The sequence below is a fragment of the Mustela lutreola genome, chromosome 8, assembly GCF_030435805.1.
Source record: "Mustela lutreola isolate mMusLut2 chromosome 8, mMusLut2.pri, whole genome shotgun sequence".
Classification (NCBI taxonomy): Eukaryota; Metazoa; Chordata; class Mammalia; order Carnivora; family Mustelidae; genus Mustela; species Mustela lutreola.
In genome coordinates, this window is record NC_081297.1 from 19,038,643 (window position 1) to 19,055,025 (window position 16,383).

A 16,383-nucleotide genomic window follows, 5' to 3' on the forward strand; every position below is an offset into this window, starting at 1 on the left:
CTCTCCCCCTCCTCCCTTCTTGCAGTGTTGCCATTTTGTCTTTCTTGAAATACAGATATGATCATGTCATGCCTCCCCTATTCCTGAACCTTCATAAGATCTTTCCTGGCTTCAGAATTAAGCACAAACTCCTCAGGACTTGATCTTTGAGGCTGTCATGACCAGACCTCAGTTAACGTTCAATCTTAAAATCCTCTACCCCCTTCAGTAAATCCTGCCCCTGGCTCAAACCAAACATTTGCTTTCTGCCCCCACAAACTACCTTTTCCCAGCTGTGTGCCATTGCTCCTCTTATTGGGGATGCCTCCCCTTTATCTCCACATTCCACACCCTACTACACTTCAAGTTTCTTCACTGAGCTCTTCTAAGCACCCGAGTCTCAGCCTCCCATTTGGAATAGCATTTTGTATCCCTCTTTTATGACATGATTTTCTAACCTATCTTATGCTTATTAATATTCATCACTTACATCTATATCTAATTTCTCTTACTGTGAAAAATGATCACGGAGAGTTGGATTTCTGTTTCATTTTCTTGTTTCCCGAAGTGCTTAAGATGGTTCAGGTTTGGCAGGAAGCTGCAATTCTGAAGGGATTAACTATGTAATAAATACTATAATATAGTAATGAAATACTTTGGGTTTTAGTATGTATCTGTTTTATGTTGTGGCATACCTGGTACATATAGCTAAAATCTTGATGCATTTATGCTATATTTAGCAGTATATATGCTATATATTAGCAAAATTTGCTAAGCCAGGACTGACAAATAGTGTGGGGGTCAGAACACACTCCCACCTACAATGCCACTTATTGATAATTTTGAGGTGAAGGCAGTAGAGAAATGGCAGATGCAGGATGGGCTCTCTGCTCTTCTCCTTTTTACCCAAAAGCAAGGCATAAATTTCCCATGAGAGAGATATCCTCCCTACAACAGATAGAAGAGAACATTCTTATCATCCAGCACAGGGAATGGATGCTGAAGTGAATCTGTGCCAAAACCATTACTAAAATAACCCTTATCTTCTGTTAATTTCCCCCCAATGTTTCCTAGTCACTTTCCCCCAATTTACTGCCTCTAGCCCAAACCCCTTTTTCCTTTATCTTGCACATTTCCTCAATTTCTCACTCTTTGTTGAAATGGTATATAAACTCTCAGACCTATCCATTTTTCTGAGTCTTCATTTCTTTTATATGAACACTACGTGTATACATAGAAATATTTTTTCTTTTTCTTTCTTTTTTTTTTTTTAAGATTTTATTTATTTGTTTGGCAGAGAGAGACACAGTGAGAGAGGGAACACAAGCAGGAGGAGTGGGAGAAGGAGAATTTCCACGGAGTGGGGAGCCCAATAGGGGACTTGATCTCAGGACCCTGGGATCATGACCTGAGTCGAAGGGAGAGGCTTTACATAATAATGTAATGCTGTAACAAATATCCTCAAATACATAAGGGTTCCTGGGGGAGGGGTGTTTATGCTGTAACAAATATCCTCAAACCCACTATGCAAAACAAAAATGAGGACCTTGATAAATAACCCAAATCTTAACCTTATGGCTTCCTCCCCATCTCATACTCTTGCCTTCCCTAATCTTAAGTAACTCTTGTCCTGAATCCTGCATTCATGCTTTCTTTTTTCCCCCTCTCATTTAATGTGGTCTTATTGCATCTGTATATTTTCTCGAGGGATTTTCTGTTTTAGTTGTTTTTAGCCTTAAAAAGGCAATAATCCACCTCTATCTAGACTTACCCTTTGTGCACCTTTTTTTTTTAAAGATTTTATTTATTTATTTGACACAGAGAGAGATCACAAGTAGGCAGAGAAGCAGGCAGAAAGAGAAGAGGAAGCAGGCTCCCTGCTGAGCAGAGAGCCTGATGTGGGGCTTGATCCCAGGACCCTGAGATCATGACCAGAGCCAAAGACGACCCACTGAGCCTCCCAGGCACCCCTGTACGTGGGTTTTTCCTGTCCTTGGAACACCAAGACTTATAGCTGATTCAGTGACAGGTTTAACTAGAAAAGAAGGACATGGTCTCCTTTCACATTTGCTTAAAGGGGTCAAGAATGTTTACCGATAGCCTGCAGCAACATCCTTTTGCGTTCCTACTTACAGAAATGGTGGGCTCTTAGAGCTGGAAGGGAATTCTCTTGCCATTCAGTAGACAGAGTCTTAGCAAGACGCCCTCAACGATAACATTGCCTTGATTTATGGACTTTGCCCACTGTTTCTAAACTTAAGGGCTGGGTTGAAAGATGGCAAAAGAGAGAGGGAGCAAGCTAGCTCACTGCAATTGGAACACATCATTTTTCTCTTCTATGTTCAAGGAAGAAGGGGAACAGCGTGAGATTCTTTTCTCTTTTTTCTTTAAGAAAAATTTTCGTTTTGAGGATATGGCTTAGCTGTTGATGTCAAGGCGGACAGCTGTATTCTTCTAGGATGGATTCACGGATGTCAGAGTCCAGGGCTGGAGGAGCCGGCAGGCTAACTCAAGGGGGCAGTTTTTATATTCTTGCCGTTGGTGAACTCATTAATTAACTTATTTATTTATTTCAACAAAAATTATTGAATATCTACCATGTAACAGTGCTTTAAAAGTTACCTGGGATTTGTTTGAATCAGGTGTGGTGAGACACGCAGACCTGAAAATGATTGTCATGAAGGAAGAAGTTATACTCAGAGAGCCCCAGAGTCAGGAGACCGGGCACGGCATGCCATGCAGGGTCCCTTGGGGAAGGATCAGGGTCAAGTCAAGAGGTAGAGGGAGGGAGGGGAAAATGTGGGCAAGAGTTTTTATTGTGGTTTCTGCAGAAGGATCTGATGAGGTAGGGTAAGCAGGCTTAGGATTGGCTAGTTAGAATAATTTTAGCAGGCTCTGGGGTGGAGGGACTGACTGTCTCTAGTTTTCTGTTACCTGGCCTGGGGTTGATCAGGGTCAAGGGATAGTGGTCTGAAGTGTAAGAGCCCTGTGAGAGTCTAATAAAGAATGTGGTTGAGAGTATGGGTTTTGACTGATTGGTCTGCCTATGAAAGGCACACTCACAGGTGAGTCCTTTACTATCTCTTGGAACTGACTAACCCCGAGAGGGACAGTCTTTCCAAGATCAGGGAGGTCCCAGATGTCAAAACATCAGAATAAAAAGACATGCTTCATATAGACAGGTCCTATGTTAGACAGTGAAATTGAATAAGATATGGGTCCTGTCTTCAAGGAGCTCACAATCTGGAAGGGAAACAAACACAAACATATGCTGATAGAACAATGCAGGGGCACCTGGGTGGCTCAGTTGTCAAGTGTCTGCCTTGCTCAGGTCATGATCCCGGTGTCCTGGGATTGAGCCCCATATCAGGCTCCCTGCTCAGCAGGAAGCCTGCTTCTCCCTCTCTCACTCCCCCTGCTTGTGTTCCCCTTCTCACTGTGTCTCTCTCTGTCAAATAATAAATAAAATCTTAAAAAAAAACAAACAAACACCAATGCAGCAAGTACAATGGGAGAGATATACATTGGGTACCAACACCAAAGGCAGACACCTAACTCAGATGCAGGGTGCTGGAGAAACCCGGAAGGAATTTCTGGAAGAAATGATTCTGAAACTGAAGTAGGCATTATCTAGAAAGAAAGCCAGTAAAGAGAAACTCCTACCTAGAGTAGGGCATGAATAAAGAAAAGAGGCAAGAAGCGTGGTTTATATGAAGAACTACAAGAACATAGTGTTGAAATTTAAGAACTGAGGCAGGGAGAAGAAGTAATTGAGGCTGGAGTCATAGGCAGAGATGAAGTCCTTTATCTTTATCTTTCTTGAGGTCTTTGATTGTTGTTCTGTAGAGCAGAGTTATGCTGAATTTTATTCAGAGAAATGCTTATGTACTGCAAGGTGGTAATAGTTCTTATCTTGTTAAAGACTTTATTTATTTGTTTGTTTAGAGAGAGGGTGTGTGTGTGAGTGTGGGGAAGGGCAGAGGGAGAGAGAGAGAATCTCAAGCAGATTCTGTGCTGAGCGCAGAGCAGGACGTGGGGCTTGATCTCATGACTCTGAGGTCATCACCTGAGTAGAAACTGAGTCAAACACTCAACCCACTGAGTCACCCAGTAGCCCCCCAAAGTGCTTATTTTTAAAGGAAAACTTTATTCCAGACTATTGCAACAGGAAAGAGAAATTGAGCTCAACTCCCAGGCAGTAGCGTGTTTTTTTTTTTTTCCCCCAGCTTCATTGAGATATAATTGACAAATAAAATTATAAGATATTTAAATTGTACAACATATGACTTGATATACCTATATATTGTGAAAGGATTCTCCCAAGTTAATGAATGCATCCATCACCTCACATATTTACCTTTTGGCAGGGGAGAACATGTAAGTTCTACTCTCTTAGCAAATTTCAATTATACAATACACTGTTGTCAGCTATAGTCACCATGTTATATGTGAGACTCTCAGAACTTACTCTTCTTATAACTGAAGGTTTGTAACCTTTTACTAGCCTCTATTGCCCCCATCCCTCAACCCCTGGTGGCCACTTTTTTACTCTCTACTTCAATGATTTTACTTTTTTTCCCCCTCCTTTCAGATTTTAGTGTTTTAACTCACATCCTCCTCCTCCCACTTAAAAAAAAAAAAAAAAAGAAGTGATTGGTCAAATATATTTGAAAATGTCTATGCATTCTTTTCAGAAATACATGATATGTATTAGTATGTTAAAAGTTCTAAAAAAGGGGCGCCTGGGTGGCTCAGTGGATTAAGCCGCTGCCTTCGGCTCAGGTCATGATCTCAGGGTGCTGGGACCGAGTCCCGCATCGGGCTCTCTGCTCAGCGGGGAGCCTGCTTCCCTCTCTCTCTCTCTGCCTGCCTCTCCATCTACTTGTGATTTCTCTCTGTCAAATAAATAAATAAATAAATAAAATCTTTTTTTAAAAAAAGTTCTAAAAAAGTTTTTTAAAACGTTATAAAAAGGTTTTTTAAAAAAGTTATAAAAAAATAAAATTTTGCTTTGTTTAAGTCAGTGACTCCTAGATTCATCTGACCACAAAACTTCCTTTTCCCCTGTAGAACACAATACACATCTTGAGAACTACTAGCCATTAGTGGTGACCCACTGAACAACCTGACATGAGAGAAGAACGTTGTTAACTTTAAATCTTATAGATTCCTTTATATTTGATTCCAGCTCTTGGAGATAGCAGACATGATAGGCATGAAGAAGCAGAGATAAATTTTAGAATTATTTAAGCAGTGCTTTGCTGATTAAGTAGAGGTATTGGAGCCAGATTATAGGAAGGATTATAACATTTTTGGTTTTCTGTTAGTTTCTTTTTTTTTTTTTTAAAGATTTTATTTATTTATTTGACAGGCAGAAATTACAAGTAGGCAGAGAGGCAGGCAGAGAGAGAGAGGAGAAAGCAGGCTCCCCGCTGAGCAGAGAGCCCGATGCGGGGCTCGATCCCAGGACCCTGGGATCATGACCTGAGCCGAAGGCAGAGGCTTTAACCCACTGAGTCACCCAGGTGCCCCTCTTTTTTTTTTTTTTTTTTAAGACTTTATTCATTTGTTTGACACAGAGAGAGAGATCACAAGTAGGCAGAGAGGCAGGCAGAGAGAGAGAGAAGCAAGCTCCCTGCTGATTGGAGAGCCCAGCTCAATCCCAGGACCCTGAGATCATGACCAGAGCCAAAGGCAGAGGCTTAACTCACTCAGCCGTCCAGGTACCCCTTTATGTAAGTTTCTGACCATCAGGTAGAAACATTCATCAGGCAGTTAGGGTAGAGCTTTTGTATAAGAGATGTATGTTTGAAAGTATAAAACTTTATTTTATTTCACCAGGCAAGTTTATTGAGAAAAAACAATATCGAACAGACCTCAGACCCCAGGGAACCTCAACTCTTAAGCAATAAAATAAAAAAGTATCAAGAACATAACAAGTAAGAATGATCAGAAATGTAGGTGGGGTCTCTAAAGCAGTAATATCATGGAATACAAGAATGGAAAGTTGAAGTAAGAACGAATGATCCAAAGATTTCCATGTCATACAGGGCCGTAGCAGGTTTGTAATAGCTCATAGAGCCAGTGTTAACTGTTTTGGAAGTCAGATAATACCAAGTTAGTGGCTGAAGTCAGCCATGGTGAATGTATTTGTACCATGGGAAATTTAATTCATTATAGCAGGCCAACCGGCTGCCTGACCCCTGTTCTAAGAAGGTGTTTGTTCAACATTTACTGTCACACTACTGGATAAAGACCAAAAAATGCTTTTTGGATTTGTCAGATAATAAGTAATTCCAGAGGGAATTCTTTTGGGTGATGGAGGAGAAGCCAGAATACAGTGAGATAAGAAGTGGGAAGTATGAAAATGCAGGGGCTTTAATGAGAAAGGAAAATATAAATTATAGCTAGAGGATAATGTGAAGTCAGGGAAAGAAGAAAAAAAAAAGCGTGTTTGTAACTCTAAAGGATGTTGGTAATAGAGAAAGAAAGCAAGGCTTAGGTGTAAAGTGAAGGTCTCAGAGGAGGAAGCAGAGAATGGACTTCAGTACACAGATGCAGAGAAACTTGAATATGAGCAGGGATGGCTTATGATCTAAGACTGGAAGAAAGTTGGACTCTGAGAAGGAACCAATATTTGCCATTCAACCTGCATTTTAACACGTGGGACTCCATGTTTCTTTTCAAGTAAACTTGGCTGCTTCTGACTTCGGAAGCTACCAGTTGTTGGCACTTGTATTTCTTTTGGGCAAAAGCCTGGATCTTTCCCTTAGTACAGAATACAGCACTATCTGAAAAAATTGTTTTTAACTGAAGTATAGATGACACACAATGTCACATAAATTTCAGTGCACAACATAGTGATTTGACAAGTTTATACATTATACTGTGCTCATCACAATGTAGCTACTATCCATTGCCAAGCAACACTATTACAGTACTGCTTCCTATACTCCCTGTGCTCTACCTTTCCTCCCTGTAACTTTTCATTCCATAACTGGAAATCTGGACTTCCCACTCCTGTTTCACCCCTCACCTGTTTTACTCTTATTCCCACCCTCTGCCTTCTGGCAACCAACGGTTTGTTCTCTGTACTTACAGATCTGTTTCTGCTTTTTTGGTTTGTCCAGTTGTTATATTTTTTTAGATTCTACCTATGAGTGAAATCATATGGTATTTTTCTTTTTTTTCATGACTTATTTCACTTAGCATAATACCCTGAAATAAATAATAAATAAATGTGTATATATACATGTGTATATATATACGTATGAAGGAATATTATTCAACCATAAAAAAGAATGAAATCTTGTCAATTGTGACAATATAAATGGACCTAGAGGGTGTGTGTGTGTGTGTGTGTGTGTGTGTGTGTTTGTGTATCACACCTTCTATATACATATGTCTATTGATTGACACTTAAATGGCTTCCATATCTTGGCTATTATAAATGATGCTCAAATTACACAGAGACACATCTATCTTTTCTAAGTAGTGTTTTTGTTTTCTTTAAGTAGATGCCCGGTAGTGGAATTACTGGATTATATGGTATTTCTATCTTTAAGTTTTTGAGGAACCTCCATACTGTTTTCCATAGTGGCTGCACCAATTTATATTCCCACCAGCAGGCAGGGCATGAGTGCTTCTTTTTCTCCAAATCTTTGCCAACATTTGTTATTTCTTGTCTTTTTATGAGCCATTCTGACAGGTGTGAGGTGATATCTTATTGTGGTTTTAATTTGCATTTTCCTGATGATGAGTGATGTTGAGTGTCTTCTCATGTGTCTGTTGGCCATCTGGATGTCTTCTTTGGAAAAATGTCTATTCATGTCCTCTGCCTATTTTTAATCAGATTAATTTGATTGAGTTGACTAAGTTCTTTATATAGTGTGGGTATCAACCCCTTGTCAGATGAATGTATCATTAGTAAATATCTTCTCCCATTCAGTAGGTTGTCTTTTTGTTTTGTTGATGGTTTCCTTCACTGTGCAAAAGCTTTTTATTTTGGTGTAGTCTTAATAGTTTATTTTTTATTTTGTTTCTAAATACACTATTTTAAAAATTCTTATATAGAGAAATTAAGGGAGAAATAAAAAATGTGTGAAAGAATGTATTATTAAGTATTGAATTGTTTAAGTCTAAATTCAAGCTAATAAAATTTTAATTGTGGGTATTATAGCTGTCCTAGCGTCTGGATTTGGATGTGTAATGAATAAATTCTCTATTTAGTTTCTTACCCAAATTTATCCTGCTTCTCCTTCCATTTTCAGGCCTAGATTCAGGCTGCTATAATTGCTTATATTAGTCAGTTTCTGACCTAACAAGGTCCTCTCACTAAGGAATATAAAGTCGGGATCTTGGATGTCATCTTGCTCCTTATTGCCATTTCTAACCCTGGTAAGGAAAACAAATAATTAAGACTGGAAGGAAAGATTTGCGCATGCATTTTCTGAGCCAGGATTGTGTCTTATTCATCTTTATGTCCCATTCATCCATTTAGTCATTCAATAAATATTTATTAAGAGCACACAATTTTCTGGGCAAAATGCCATAGGCTAGGGATGATGGGATAAACACAGAAAGCTTTTAGTATAATGGGAGAGACATATATTAAGTAGCCACACAAATAAACATGTATAATTACATAAAGTGATAAGTGCTTTGAAGGAAAAATGAAGAGTTAAATGAAATATTAAAAAAAGAGAGAGCTGACTGAATTTCTGGAGTCATGAGAGGGCTTCTCTGGGAGAATTTTGAGATCTAAAGGCTGAATAGGAGTTCTCTAGACAAACTGTGAGGCAAAGAGGATTCTGGACAGAGGGAACAGCCACTAAGAAAGACTTGCAGCAGAGGAGCATTATTGTATTTGGGAAATAAAAGAAAATACTGTAAGTAAAATCTAGTACTATGAGAAAAGAACAGATTGAAGAAGAAGAATCTGTTAAAGCTTTTGGATATTATGTTAGGTACAATTATAAACTAGTGAAAGGTTTAAGGCAAAAGAAGGATATAACCTAAATATGATTTTAAAAGATCATTCTGGCTATTAAGAGTAGAAGGAATGGAGGGGAACAGGGTAGAACTGGGGGATCCATTTTGGAAACCAGATGAGTTTTTCAAGTGAAAGAATTGTGGGGGAAGAGGGAGTTGGGCTTAGAGTTTGAGACAAGTGCAATATTTGGATTAAATTTGTAGAGAAACTGAATCAGTACCTCATACCTGTTCATTTTACTATATGTCCTAAATAAAACAATAGAATAAGAAAAATAAATTATGGGACCAAAAATTGGAAAGTAAGGAATCTGAAAAAATTATTTGCAGGTGACATACATAGGGACCCCAAAAAGCCTACAGAAAAATTAGAAATAATGTGAGATTTATAAAGATGCTTAAACACAATATTTAATTTAAAAATAAATAGAAGAAGTTAAGTATAGGAGAGAAGTGATGTGTAGAAAGTGGAGGAGTATCATTTAAAAAGATAAAAAGAAAAGAAAGAGAAAAAGAGGGGGGAAAGAGGAAAAAAGTGAGAAAAGGAAGGAAAGAAGCAAAGCCAAAAACTGTTACACTCTGAGTAATTGAACAAGAACGATAGAAAATTGTAGCTAGAAAGTGTTAACATTTCATTGAATTAGTGTTATTGATGTGATGCAGTTCCTGACCCAGGTGTGACTTGGTGGTGGGTATTAATGTGGCAAAGGAGAAGACACAGAAGAGGAGGCATTCAAAGAATTGAATGCCTAGGTGATGGGTCACCCAAGTTTGTGTCAAAGTGACTCAGGATGGTGACAGGAGTGGGGATGGAGGAAGCCTGAGCCAAGCACTTAGTCTTTCATGAATGGGAAAGAAGTAGATAATGCTGGGGTGGGGGGAGGGAGTGGGAAGGGGGATATAAGCAAACAGTTGATTCTCAGAGGAGCAGAAGTTTAACAAAAAGGAGAGGAGATTGGGTGCTGAGTGCTGGGCATGGCAGTAACTTGGGTGGAGGATGGTTAAGTGGGTCCTCCCTTGGAGAGGACTGCAGAAGTCATAGTATCACAAGGGGACAGCTATGGCTCAGTTATGTCAAGAAATCAAAGTGATCATTCAGAGAATATGATAAAAGTAGAGGCAAGTTTCTATTTTTAGATTGGAATTTTGAGGAGCACCTGGCCAAGTGCTGGTACTCAGTAGATGATCAATGCATATTGATTGGTTGAATTAATACATCAACCAACTAATGATAAATGTGGTAGAGAGACCTGTATCGTATTGATCCTATGACCCAACCTGATTTGGATGCTACCACAAAACAGGCTGTTTGACCCAGAGTGCTTCAGCTTTGCTTTCTTTGTTTTAAAACTCTCCTGGTCATCATGAAGATCTTCAACTCAGTAGGAAGAGCCCTTCTTTGAATTCTTTGTTCTTACATACAGGGGGATTGTATTAAAAAAGGATAAATTTCCTCCTCATTATCTTGTACTTGTTATTCTAATCACAAGGTTCAGTCTGGTTCTCCTGTTTCTGCCAAATGGATAGTGTCTTTAACCAGCATGTCGAGACTCCAATTTTCCAGACTTACCTAGTTCTTTTAACTTCTTTTACTGATACTCTTAAATGCTCTTCTGAAACACACTTTTAAAGTTATATCTTAATCTTCAGACATTAGTAATATACTTAGTTTCCCTACATGTCATAGTATATAGCATTTCAAATGCCCTTGATAGTAGCTATCACTACTTATATGTCCATCAATGCAGTGTATTTTCCTGAGGGGGGAAAAATGACCATCTGAGGTTAAGGAAACTTGGCTTTATCTTGTGATAGCATTTCATCAAACCAGTAATTAATTTTTATTTATTTATTTCTAAAAGATTGTATTTATTTATTTGAGAGGGAGGGAGGGAGGAAGAGGGAGAGGGTGCACACATTTGAGGTAGAGGTGGGGGGATGGGTGTTGAGGATCAGAGGGAGAGGGACAGACTCCAAGCTGAGTCAGAAGCCCAATGCTGGGCTCAATCTCGCAACCCAGAAATCATGACCCTGAGATCATTACCTGAGCAGAAATCAAGAGTTGGAAACTTAACTGACTGAGCCACCCAGGTGCCCCAATCTACTTGCCGTCTTGATGACAATGACACATCGTCTCAATTACTATGCCTTCAAATGAGTCTTGAAGTCAAGTCATATATATTCTCCAATTTTGTCATTCTTTTTCAAGGTCATTTTGGCTATTCTAGATTTCTGGCATTTCCAAGAATTAGCGTGTCAACTTTTCCAACAACAAAGAAAAAGCCTATTGAGATTTTGAGTATTGAATGCATCAATTGAGTGGAGAATAGATAACTTAATACTTATCCAGGTTAAGAATACAGTATATTTCTTCAGTTTTTTACTTTTTAAATTATATTTTAATTTAAAATTTAAAAAATTTAAAAACTTTAAATTTAAAAATTACTTTAAAAAATTTCTCTCAGCAATGCTTTGTAGTTTTCAGGGAACAGGTTTACACAATTTTTTAAAATCAGATTTTTAATACTACTCTCATTTTTTTAAGTTTCAGATCTTTTTTTCTAATCCAGATGATCAATTTGTTTTCCCCTTTTGTCACTGGTTGGAAACTGGAACTCTAGGAATAGGAGCAGTATTAGTATCATTGTTTTTTTCCTGATCTTAAGACGAAAAGACTTCATTCTCTACCATTAAGAGAGGTTAGCCCTAGTTTTTTATAAATGATCTTTACTAGGGTAAAGAAGTTTCTTTTTACCCTTGGTTGGTGAGAGTTTTTATCACATGTCAATGCTAGATTTTACCAAATGCTTTTCTGGGTCATTTGAGATAATCATTTAGGTTTTCTTTTTTAATCTTAAGTTGATAAATTACATTGTTTGATTTTTTTATTTTAAATTGACCCCACTATTCTGGAATAAACCTACTTTGTCATGATGTGTTTTCTTCTTAATATATCACTAGACTTGATTTGCTAAAATTTTGTTAAGAATTTTGCCTCTATGTTCACGAGAAATATTGGTCTATAATTTTATTTTTTGTAATGTCTTTGTTTTTTATTACAGATAATTCCAGCCTCATAGAATGAGTTGGGAAGTATTCCTTTCTATTCAATTTCTTTAGAAGAGCTTTTCTAGAATGGTATGTTTTGTCCTTAAATATTTGGTAGAAATCACCAATGAAGCCATCTGGGCCTGTAGTTTTCTTTGTGGGGTTTTTAACTACTAAAAATAGATATAGGGCTGTTCATGTTAGCTGCTTCTTTAGTGAGCTTTGGTTATTTGTGTTTTTCAATGAACATGTCTATTTTATCTACATTCTTGAATTTACTGGCATAAAGTTGTTCATAATATTCTTTAATTATCCTTTTATTGTCTGTAGAATCTATAAAGATGTCCCTTTTTCATTCCTCATATTGGAAATTTGTGTTTTCTGTTTCCCCCCAATTGGTATGGTTAGGGTTTTATTAATTTTATACCTCTTCTCAAAGGTCTTTAAAAACATTGAACTCTGGATGCATTTTTCTTTAATTTCTGTTTTTTTAATTCATTGATTTCTTCCCTGAATTTTGTTGTATCCTTTCTTCTGCTTACTTTGAATCTCATTGACTGTTCTTTTTCTATTCCTTAGGGTAGAAGCTAGATCGTTTTGAGACCCTCTTCATTTCTAAAATAGGTTTTTTTTTTTTAATGTAATGAATTTCCTTTTAAGAACTGCATTAGCTGTATGTTTTGTTTAAATTTTCATCCCATTCAAAATACTTTTCTACCTTCCTCTTGGATTTTTTTGATCCATGGATTATTTGGAAATATGTTATTTAATTTCAAAATTATTTGGAGATTTAAAAAAATACAATTCTATATGGTTACTTTTAACAGCTTGATTGATATTATTTATGGCATAAATTTCATCCATTTAACATGTAAAATTAAGTGCCTTGGGCATATTCACAGAGTTGTGTGATCATCCACACAATCTAACTTTAGAGCATTTTTATCACTCCCAAAAGAGACCTTATACCCATTAGCAGTCACTCCCCAACCTTCTCCTGCCCCTGCCTACCTCCCTAGCCTAGGACAATTACAAATCTACTTTCTTTCTCTGTGGATATGCTTATTCTGGACATTCCATAAATGGAATGACATAATACCTAGTCTTTTATGATTGACACCTTCATGTAGTATAATGTTTTTGAGATCCATCTGTGGTGCACAATATGTCAGTATTTCATCCCTTTTAATTGACGAATATTGTTGCACTTTATGGTTATATTGTTTTTGGTAGGTAGTTTCCATAGACTGTGGTCAGAAGTCATATTTTACATGACTTACAAAGTTCCAAGTTTAGGTTTCTTTTATTACTCCAAATAGGTACTATCCGGGTATGTGTTTCATGTGCACTTGACAAGAATTTGCATTCTTTGCTTGTTATATGTTTTATGTCAGTTCAGTCAGTTTGGTTGATGGTATCGTTCAGGTCCTCGACATCCTTTCCAATGTTGTCTACTTGTTCTATCCATTATAGAGAGAGAGGTGTTGAAAACTCCTTTAAAATTTTTTTAAAAATATTTTATTTGCTTTTGCATGCACACATGCATGAGAGAGAGAGAGAGAGAGAGAGAGAGAGATTGAGAGGGAATGCACCTGAGTGGAGGGGAGGGACAGAAGGAGAAAGAAACTCCCCACCAAGCAAGGGGCCCCATGCGGGTGTTTGATCTCAGGAGTCTGGGATTATGACCTGAGTTGAAGGCAGATGCTTAACTGACTGAGCCACTTACGCACCCTGAAAACTCCCATTTTAAATGTGGTTTTGTCTTCTGTCAGTTTTTGCTTCATGTATTTTATATTTTTCTATTAGGTATGCCAACACTTAGGACTTTTATGATTGTATTGATTCCTTTATTATAATATAACCCTCCTTGTCCCTGGAAGTACTCCTTGCTCTAAAATTTCTTCTGTCTGATCTTAATGTAGCCAGTTTTGATTAGTGTTAGCAGGTTATATCTTTCCTATCCTTTTACTTTTAACCTAGCTGTGTCACTGTGTTTAAAGTGTTTTGTTATTGTTATTGTTGTTGTTAGGTTGTACATAGTTGGGTCTTATTCTTTAAATTTCACCCAATAATCTTTTCCTTTTAATTTGGGTGGTTAGAGCGTTATACTTATTGATATAATATGATTCATTTTGCTGTTGTTTTTGTTCCGTCTGTTCTGTGCTGTCCTTTTTCTCTTGTTCTATTTAAAATTACTTGAGTATTTGGTAGAACTGGTATTTCTTTATTTTTAAATTGAGTTATTTGTCTTTTTGTTAATGAGTTGGAAGAGTTATGTATTGCCCAACAGTATGGTATTTCTTCCTTAAATGAATAGAATTCTATTTTATATCTTTTGTTGGCTTGCTAGCTATAATTTGTTGTATTGTTTTAGACATTGCTTTACAGTTCATAGTATACATCTTTAACTTACAAGACTCTGCTGTTAAATACTATGCCACTTTATGCTTAGTATAAAGAACCTTATAGCTTAATGTTTCCATTTTCCCACTCAGTCCTTTGTGCAATTGTTGTTCTACATTTTACTTAAGCTTAACACATCAACTCCACAATACATTATTATTTTTAGCTTTGGATAGTGTATTATCCTGGAAAGATATTTAAATAAGAAAAAGTGGGGTTTTTTATGCACATAGTAACCATTTATGGTACTCTTTGTTTCTTAGTGAAGTTTTTCACCTAATTTCATTTTCTCCTTGACTGAAACACTTCCATTAGTGTTTTTTATAATAAAAGTCAGGGATTTATTTTTCTCCTTTGTATGTTTTTAAAGTTTTCACTTTGCTTTTATTTTAATTATGACTTTTTAAAAATATTTATTTATTTATTTATTTATTTTAGAGAGAGAGAGCACACATGCAAGAAGAGAAACAGAGGGAGAGGGAGAGAAGCAGACTCCTTGCTGAGCATGGAGCCTGACTCTGGCTTGATCTCACAATCCCGAAATCATGACCTGAGCCCAAATCAAGAGATGGATGCTTAAGCAACTGAACTACCCAGGTGCCTCACTTTGCCTTTATCTTTAAAAGATATCTTTGCTATGTATAAAATTCTGGTTTGAGGGGTGCCTGGGTGGCTCAGATGGTTAAGCATCTGCCTTTGGCTCAAGTCATGATCCTGGAGTCCTGAGACTAAGCTCCAACTTGGGCTTCCTGCTCAACAGGGAGCCTGCTTCTTCCTCTCCTTCTGCCCTTTCCTCTGATTGTGTTCTTTCTCTCTCAAATAAATAAATAAAATATTTTTTAAAAAATTCTAGTTTGACAGTTTGGGGAGGAGGTTCTTTAAATATATTGTTCAAGTGCTTTCTGACTTGCATTGTTCCCCATAAAAAATATGTTGTCACCTTATATTTATTCTTCTCTATATAATATATGTCTTATTTGGCTGCTTTTAGTAATTGCTTTTTATCAGTGGTCTTGGGAAATTTGTTTATTATATGCCGTGGTATAATTCTCCTTATTTTTCTTGTGTTTGGAATTCATTTAGTTTCTTTGCTCTGGTTTATTTATCAAATTTGGAAAATTTGGGGCCATTTTTCTTAACAAGCCTCCACCCCCACATTGTAGACTCTGATTGCACATATATTAGGCCACTTGAAGTTTTATCATATCTTACTGATATTCTGTTCAATTTAGGAGTGGGTCTTTTCTCTTTCTGTTTCTTTCTGGATAATATCAATTGTTAAATCTTCAAGTTTGCTTATTTTCTTCTATAGTGTCTAATCTGTCATTTGTACCATCCACTGAATTTTTCATCCCCAACATTTCTAGAAGTGTGATTTTGGTTTTTTAAAATGTCTTCCATATTCAATCATCCTCTAACCTCTGAACATATAAAGTACAGTTATTGTAGTGGTTTCTTGTCTACTGATTCTATCTTTTGGTCATACATGGGTCTTTCTCAATTGAGTGATTTTTCTCTTCATTTCTCTCATCATACTTTCCTGCTGTTTTGCATTCCTAGCAATATTTTTTGCTGGATGCCAACTGTTGTGAATTTTATCTTCTTGTATGCTGGATATTTTTATATCCCTATAAATAGTCTTGATCTTTGTTCTAGGACAAGGTTAAGTTACTTGGAAACAGTTTGATCCCTTTGGATCTTACAAGATTTGCTAGGCAGGACCAGCGCAGTGTTTACTATAGCAATATTTTTGGCCCATTTCTAAGGCAAAACTCTTTCAAGTACTCTATACAATATCCCTGAATTGAGAGGTTTTCCACTCTGGATTGTGGGAACTAGAACTATATCTGGTCCTGTGTTTTCCCTGTAATACTTTTGGATGTTCTTCCCATGGCCTTCAGTAGTTCCCTCCATGCATGAACAGATCAGTACTCAGCTGAGGACTCAAGGGGTCCCTCTGCA

At 37.1% G+C, this 16,383-nt stretch overlaps 1 protein-coding gene across 2 annotated transcripts in view; it reads left to right on the forward strand.

Moving 5' to 3' along the window:
- The window catches only part of DNAJC1 (DnaJ heat shock protein family (Hsp40) member C1), a 449,390-nt gene that overhangs the window by 37,509 nt on the left and 395,498 nt on the right, over positions 1-16,383 (forward strand). The window contains exon 2 of one of the 2 annotated variants that reach the window (XM_059183955.1): positions 12,033-12,108. The exons of the other annotated variant lie outside the window; for it this stretch is intronic. The gene's annotated coding sequence lies outside the window, so the exon portion shown is untranslated. The remainder of the gene's footprint in view (positions 1-12,032; positions 12,109-16,383) is intronic. 2 annotated transcript variants of the gene reach the window in all.